A 9087-nucleotide genomic window follows, 5' to 3' on the forward strand; every position below is an offset into this window, starting at 1 on the left:
AGGAGAGATCGGGATCAGATCTCATCGGTTGATGGAGAACTAGATCTAAGGAGAGATCGGGATCAAATGGTTTGAAATGAACTATCTTTATGATGCTTATTCTAGATCTACATACTGACGCATGTATTGTTCTATAAGTATTATGAGTATGATTGATGTCTGGTACAGCTGCAAGTTGATAGAAATTATTTTTAGATCTGTACGCGGGTTTGCTTTGATAAAAGCGCGTATACACGCGGGTTTGATTCATCGAAGTAGCGTATACATTGTAAATCTTAATATTTGAAGTTGCAGATGGATCTGATGGTTATTACAGAGTTCTGTGTCTGCTCTGTGTTCTGGTGACTGTTGTTAACAGGGTTTCAGTGATTCAGAGTTTGATGATTGTTTTGAGCTTCAATGATAGTTATGGGTCCAGTATGAAAATTGGATGAAAAGTGGCCTTACAGATTATGTGTTGTGCTTCAGTGTATCCAGTCTGAAAATTGATGAAACGTGGTACCTGGAGGTGAGAAGATTGTAGGCAAGCACCTACGTACTAGTATCTAAGCTAGTACAAAAGCTAAAGGAGATCTTTGGAGCATTGTAGCAGGTAGCAGCCTGCGTACTAGTAAATGGATCGGCTAGTACAAGAGCAAAGGGGGTTGTAGCTCCCGTATTAGTATAAGACTGCACCAGTACAAATATTGTAAAAGGATTTTCTTATTAAGAAGAAGATTGAGATGACTTGCAGTAGGTGGTTTTCACCCACATTGGGTTTCCACCTTATATCTTTGTGTTCATGTGTGTGGCTCTTGTGTGATGTTCTGTTCTGTTATTCTGCACCTGTTTACTGTTAATATGCTTAATAATGATCTGATGCATTTACTGAAGATTAAGCTAACTGAATTATAAGATCTCTGGATATACACGAGTTTCATTAGACACAGTAGCGTGTACACGCGGGTTCACTTAATTGAAGTAGCGTATATGTTTCTGAGTATGAAATTGAAAAGTTTGATTGATCTGATAATACTGATTCACCCCCCCCCCTCTCAGTATTATTTCCAACAATTGGTATCAGAGCAGGTCCTTTGGTAGAAGCTTGATCGCTTGAAGGAGATCCGTGGAACAATGGGAAAGAAGCTTAAGAAGAAAGCTCATAAGAAGAAGAAGACATCTCAGAAGATCTATGACAGTGGGAGAGTCGATTGGGGATTAGGTATAAGAAGCTCTTCAGATTCAGAATCAGATTCAGAATCATTATCAGGTATGAATGTGTTATCCTCTGATGTTCCAGCCATATTTCCTTGTGAGACAGATGGAAGTGATAGTGAAACTACTGAACTTGCTCTTATGGGTGAACAAGAAGGAAATGAGATAGAAGCAGAATTTAGAAGACTAAGAAGCAAAATTAGAACTCAAGAAGATCTTCTGAACATAAAGGATGATACTGCTAAGGCTCAACGAGAGTTATTCAAGGAGAAATATCAAAAGTTGCAGGTTGAAGCAACTTCTCTAAGAAATGAAGTCAATGACAAAAACACAACCATCAAGAAACTCAAAGATAGATCCAGCTACTATGAAAATCTTGAAGCTACAATCCTCTCACTAAAAGGAGATCTTGAAGAATCAAAGAAGCAGAATACAGATCTACTCCAAGCTACTGCAAAACAAGAAAACGAAGTCACCAGCTTAAAATCTCAACTAGAATGTGCCTTCCGAGTTCGTCAAATGCAGCAGGATCTGAATGAAGAACAAGAAAAGGAGATTCTCAAACTAAGGCATCAGTTGGAAGAAGGAAGGAAAGATGGAGAAGACATGAAGAAACAATGTCTAGAAAAGGAGGAACAACTTCAAGTTGAGGTAAATATCTTGAAAGGTAAATTAGAAGAAAAGGATAAACTTTTGAGATTTCAAGATAGTACTAAAGCCTTGGATGATATTCTTAATAGTCAAAGGTCTCCTGCTATCAAGACTGGTCTTGGTTTTCATGAATCTGTTGAAGGTGAATCTAGCTCACAAGGTGAGGCAAGGAACTCTAAAGAGAAAACTAAAATGATCAACAAGGAGATGAAAGGTCAACCCCATCAACAATCAAAGAAAAAGGCTCCTCAAAGAAAATCTTTTACTCCTCCTATGAATAATATTGAATGTTATGTATGTCATAATCTTGGACATGTTGCAGCTAGATGTAGAAGAAGAAGAGTTCAAGACTATTATGCGGACAGGTCATCTCAATCAAGGTACTTTAATGGATATTGCTTTGCTTGCAATATGTATGGTCAGAAAGCTGCTGATTGCTACAGGAGAAATATGAAACATGTAAGATGTTATGCATGTAACAAGCTTGGACATATAGCAAAGGAATGCAGGAACAAAGGATGGACATCACATCAAAAGGAGAAAACCTCATCACACTTGAAGATATGGAGGAAGAAGGAAGTACAGTCAGCACAATGTACTGAGACACAGCACAACATAGACATATCAGACTCAGGGGGAGCTGAAAGTGTAAACCTTCAGTGTCCTGAATCTCATACGCAAGTTCCTTAAAGGGAAGTCGCGTATATACGCGAGTTCGACACTGCAAAGTCGCGTATATGTCAGTCTGAGAAAAAGCAGTGGGGACAGGCTCAGAAAAGGGATCTGATATGATTCAGTCCATTATTTGCTCTATTGGTTAATAGCTTCAGTCTGCTGAGGATGTGTGGAAATGTTTTGGTACTTGTATGATGTCTAGAAGTGTTTTAATCCTAACTTGAGGATGATGATGTTTTGATGCTTATGCATGATCAGATCTAACAGATGGCACTGGTTGAGGGGGAGCATATGCCTTTAGTAATTCATTGTTGGCATTATGGTTAATAATCCTTGGTGATGATTCTTATATGGCTAAATGATATATCTTGCTATTGTGAGTTGTCTATGATAAACTCTCATTTGATTCTTGGAGTTACATAGAAGATGTTCAGATCAGATTTATGGTTGATTCTTTGATGATGCATATATGGTGCTTACATGGTGATCTTCATAAGAACAAGGAGAAGTACAAAGCTTGAATACACATCTTCCTCACTTGATGATGAGTCACTTATATATTGCTGTTGTCATATGCATAAATATCATACAGTTATGATGCAGGCACTCATGCGGATAAGGATTGTTGCTGATGATGATATCAAGAATCTTTGTCAAAAGAATTTGAGCTCAAGATACATAGTGCTGATACATGGATGACTACTCAAAGTTGCTTTATTGAAGACATGGTGATGAGTTCTTATCTATATGATGATAGGTTGATCCTTACATATGTTGATTGATGCAGATGTTCCCAAGTAATGATACTTGGATCATGTAGAGCTTGATGAAATGGCTATGGTGGTTTCACACATGATACAATGTGAATGACTCTGAATTCTGTTCAAAGGGATGAATTGATGCAGACATACCTTGTTATAGGTTGATGACCTATTCTCTACAGGACATTTACAGGTTGTTGATATGGAAATTTGTGTACGCGTGTTGTTTAAAGGATATCCGCGTGCATACGCCGGTTTACAAGGGGATAGTCGCGTATATTGTGTACGCGTGTTGCGTAAGGGATATATGCGTATATACGCCTGTTTATGTGTATATAGACGCGTATATGGAGATTTGAAGGAAATCAGCAGGGACAGATGTTGGTTGCAGAAAGTCTGATATAGGTCTGACAGAGATCATCTGGCACAGGTTCAGGGGGAGCAGATAATCTTCCAATGATGCATTGTTGGCATTATCTTAAAGCTTTTGGTTCTAGTTCACATTTGGTGTTGATTTCAGGAGGAACAAAGGCGAAAGGAGAACAGAAGGATCTCTTGGTTGCTGATCTGAATGGTGATTATCAGATGCTGCTGGTGACTTTCATAAGTCTTGGTCTAGATCTATTGTCTCTATGTCATATATCTCTCTTGTGATATCTCTTTTATGGTGTCAAGGTCATGTAACGGCATATTTTGGTTTCCCCACTATGCCTGGGATGATTGATGCAATATGATTGGTTGTCATATGTAAACTTTTGATGTATCCCCACTTGGTTGGGTGGATGAGTCAATTTTTGTATATCCTCACTTAGTTGAGAGATGGATGTATGTATGAGTCTTTGGTGATAGGAAGGTCTTTTATGATGTATAGAGTCATGTTCTTCTTGAAGAACATCTTTTGCAGATCTTGCCTACAGTCAGGAAGAGCATGAACAGCACACTTCAGCAGTACAGAGACTTGGCATGTACTCAGGGGGAGCATTGACAGATTGGTACACCTTGGCATATACAAAGGGGGAGATTATTCAGAGATTTCAGCAGGTACTCAGGGGGAGTATGGACAGTGGAATGATTCAGCAAAGGAAGAGAATATCTTGGTCCACCCTTTGCCCTTGATGTCAAAGGGGGAGAGTGATTTGGTGTTGTTGCCATCAAGTCCAAAGGGGGAGATTGTTGGCATTATGATGCATGTGTTGTACTTGATGGCAACCCTCTCATATCTCACTTATGTATAACTGGATGAATCTTCAGACGAGATATCAGATGTAACTGATGGAGGATAGCTCAAAGGAATCAGATGATGAATCTTCAGAAGAGATATCAGATGTGACTGATGGAAGAATATCTCACTTATGTATAACTGGATGAATCTTCAGACGAGATATCAGATGTGACTGATGGAGGATAGCTCAAAGGAATCAGATGATGAATCTTCAGAAGAGATATCAGATCTGACTGATGGAGGACAGCTCAAAGGAATCAGATACTAATTCTAAGTGTGACAAGTTAGCTTTGCCATCAAGTCCAAAGGGGGAGATTGTTGGCATTATGAGATAAGTGTTGTCCTTGATGGCAAACCTCACTGATGACAAATCATAGTACAGAAGGTCAGCAACAAGGAATTGATGATCAGACTATAAGAAGAAGAGAAAGTTCATACACGCAGGTTCGTTAAGCCCAAGTCGCGTGTACACGCAGGTTGGCTTCAGCAAAAGTGCGTGTATGTGGAAAAGTACCTTTGGTCCATGGCGGTTAGTCCTTGGAAGTTGTGCCTATGGTTTCGGACCATTGTGTCTCGACGGGCGTGTCGATCCCTAGTTTTGAAGTTGATGGTATTGTGTTACTATGGTTTTGGCTCTTGATATTGAGCAAGGCCTAAGGCTATATAAGGAGAAGGAAATCATTAGGCAAGTGTATCTGAAATGTCTTGAATATCTGAAGAAGTATGAGATCCAGTATGCAGGTTATGGGTTGATGATGCATTGCTTGATCTGAGCTAAGGAGAGATCGGGATCAGATCTCATCGGTTGATGGAGAACTAGATCTAAGGAGAGATCGGGATCAAATGGTTTGAAATGAACTATCTTTATGATGCTTATTCTAGATCTACATACTGACGCATGTATTGTTCTATAAGTATTATGAGTATGATTGATGTCTGGTACAGCTGCAAGTTGATAGAAATTATTCTTAGATCTGTACGCGGGTTTGCTTTGATAAAAGCGCGTATACACGCGGGTTTGATTCATTGAAGTAGCGTATACATTGTAAATCTTAATATTTGAAGTTGCAGATGGATCTGATGGTTATTACAGAGTTCTGTGTCTGCTCTGTGTTCTGGTGACTGTTGCTAACAGGGTTTCAGTGATTCAGAGTTTGATGATTGTTTTGAGCTTCAATGATAGTTATGGGTCCAGTATGAAAATTGGATGAAAAGTGGCCTTACAGATTATGTGTTGTGCTTCAGTGTATCCAGTCTGAAAATTGATGAAACGTGGTACCTGGAGGTGAGAAGATTGTAGGCAAGCACCTACGTACTAGTATCTAAGCTAGTACAAAAGCTAAAGGAGATCTTTGGAGCATTGTAGCAGGTAGCAGCCTGCGTACTAGTAAATGGATCGGCTAGTACAAGAGCAAAGGGGGTTGTAGCTCCCGTATTGGTATAAGACTGCACCAATACAAATATTGTAAAAGGATTTTCTTATTAAGAAGAAGATTGAGATGACTTGCAGTAGGTGGTTTTCACCCACATTGGGTTTCCACCTTATATCTTTGTGTTCATGTGTGTGGCTCTTGTGTGATGTTCTGTTCTGTTATTCTGCACCTGTTTACTGTTAATATGCTTAATAATGATCTGATGCATTTACTGAAGATTAAGCTAACTGAATTATAAGATCTCTGGATATACGCGAGTTTCATTAGACACAGTAGCGTGTACACGCGGGTTCACTTAATTGAAGTAGCGTATATGTTTCTGAGTATGAAATTGAAAAGTTTGATTGATCTGATAATACTGATTCACCCCCCCCCCTCTCAGTATTATTTCCAACAAAAATTGGATAAACGAAGGAAAAGGAAGGACAAGAAAGAAAAGGAAAGAAAATATCAAGAAAGGAAGAGTTGAATCAAGGGGTTAAAATGGCATTACTTGCAGGTATCGAGTTGCATGTATGATTTACTTGCTAGTTTTGGAATGCATGGTACATGCATGTGTATTTGGTTCTCTTACTATCATTGACCTGGGTTTTTCTAGGTGTGATAGTGGTTTCAGCCTTGCCTTACTATTTTTAGACTGCCATGGTGTGATGTGGTTCTTTCATTTGGTGGAGCTTTGGATTGTTGAATGGTTTTGGAATCAGGTGAGGAGGTCTCAGAAAAAATTCCCAAGGGCCTAGGAATCCCATGACCGATAATGGTGGGAGTGTTGTAAATCCTGAGGGTGGAGACAACAAAATTCGTTAAGGTATTGGTGAAGAAATCTAGAGGCATCCAAGGTTGTTTATGGCATAGTGATCTCTTGAATGGTTTTGGCATGATCACGGTAAAGCTTGGTAGTGTAATTATTTTGTTTTTGCCCAGGAATCCCTTAAGAAATAATGGACAGATTGTGGTAAAACTTGCTTGTGTAGGTTCTTCTTTCGGGCCTAGGAGTCCTTTGACTAATTTTGGTGGCATTACGTAAAGCCAAAGGAATACATTTTTATGACAGATTCTAGTTATGGCTCTTGTCATGTTTTGATTTATTGATGAATGGTTTTTGAGTGCATGGCCTAATAGATTTTATTACAACTATTTTGAGAGGGAATTATACCTATTTGTTGATTTCCATATAACTATGAGACCCCCATGTTCAAATATGCATTTATGACCTGTATATTACATGTTCTCAATGTGTTTGATGAAATGAATAACATGGTTAGGATTGGTTAAGTCAAGTCCTTGAATAGTTTTTTTGTTAAATGATTTTTCCTTCTATCATTTATTGTCTTGGAAAGTCTCATCAAGTTATGGCAAATGATTTGAAATCTAACCTTGAAATGGTAGCGTAGAACTTGCAGTTGTAGGCTCGGAATTGAGAAATTGGGACTGTAGTTGCTACCTTATAGAATTATGCATGAAAATCGAGGCCTACAGTTTCATGGATGTAGGATTGTGCATGCGACTAGTAGCCTTGGTCAGTGAAAAAATAATCTAGCTCAGGATCTGGGCACCTGGAGTGGTTGTTTAGCTTCTGGGTTTCTTGTACCACTTGAGGAAGGTTAGTCAAGTTTCATTTTTTCCATTCCACTTCCTTAATTATATTGAGCAGGTTGTGTCATGTTATATTATCCCTCGGCTCATGTTTACCTCGATAGGCCAGTGAAAGTGGGTAAATGTGGGAGGGGTGGTTACAAATGTTCATCCATTATGCATTGTCTTTGGATGAAGAGTCAAATACTAATGCATAATACATTAATATGGAATTCAAAAGTACCATTTCTCAATTACCTATAATAACTATTTCTTTCACATCATTTCTTTTCAAATCTTCACCATATTTCTCTTTCAAGCCTAGAAAAACTATAGATATAAGATGGTGGAATATATATAAAATCAAAAAATACTTTCACTAATTCCATGCAAAGCTACACAAGAAGCATGGACATGCAAAATATTATAATATTTTTGATTACATAAGCACAAATGTTTATGTTGCTAAAACTAAACTATGTGGAATTCCATGTTGGTAGGAAAAATTTGGGAACATTCAAAGGAAAACTATCCTTTTTATAGCCTATGCAAGGAAATAAAGAGATACAACTAACCTTGATAGCCTTTGATTGAGAGGATAACAAAATGGCACAAGTATTTAATATAATACAATGAAAAATATTTCCGCCAAAGAATAGTATTTACATTTTATGTGTCTAAATGATAATTTCTTAATGAAAAGTAAAAATATATGTGAATATTCTATATGGTCATAGTTTTGTGATGTAAAACAATAAAGTCGTGTTCTTTCTCACATTCTTTTGTCTCATTTCCCATGGGCCACATATGTTAAATAAGTCCTAACTAGAGTGATTAATATTAATATGGACCACCACTCACAACTTTCGACCTCTTTGTATAAAGAGGGGATTCCCCCCTCTTTTATATTTAATTTATCTATCTTTTATCAATTAGAACTATTGTTATCACATTTATATGTTTTATTCCAATCCTTTGATTAGTAGGTCAAAATTGTATAATATGAATGTATTGGAAAGAGGGCCTCATTTAAATTTCAAATATTCAATCTTTTAGAAGAATAAACATAGTTCCTTTCCTAAGACTACACTTACTTGTACAATAATTTTCAAGGTGGATGGTGAGGACATGACTCGCATATATTCAATGATGGTATATATCTATTTATATGGATGGGATAGATATTATGTGGTTTTATCTAGTCTTGAAAATGTCTCTAATTTCTCTTTATATTCCCATATTTTAAAAGATTTTTAGGTTGCCATATTTTCCAATTTTTCCTAGTCGAGTCTTATGCTTGTTGATATCTTTTGATATTTTCTCTGGTATTTTTTTTAAGACTCTTTCATGAACCTTGGTGAGATATCCCCTGAAACAATATTTACAACATGGGTCTAATCAAATTACGTATTTAAGTTCCTAAGCTCTATTTTTGTTACTTATGTGCATTCCATTATAATATATTTAGTTATTTTTTTATTTTTTTTTAATTACTTTTTTGTTGTTATTTCAAAAATTATTAGTAGCTTGTAGATCAAATCAGTTGTTATGCCTATTATTTTTTCCTCTTAGAGAC

The sequence above is a fragment of the Pinus tabuliformis genome, chromosome X, assembly GCF_031772625.1.
Source record: "Pinus tabuliformis cultivar Carrire ecotype Pingquan chromosome X, CPIR1, whole genome shotgun sequence".
In the NCBI taxonomy this organism is placed as follows: domain Eukaryota; kingdom Viridiplantae; phylum Streptophyta; class Pinopsida; order Pinales; family Pinaceae; genus Pinus; species Pinus tabuliformis.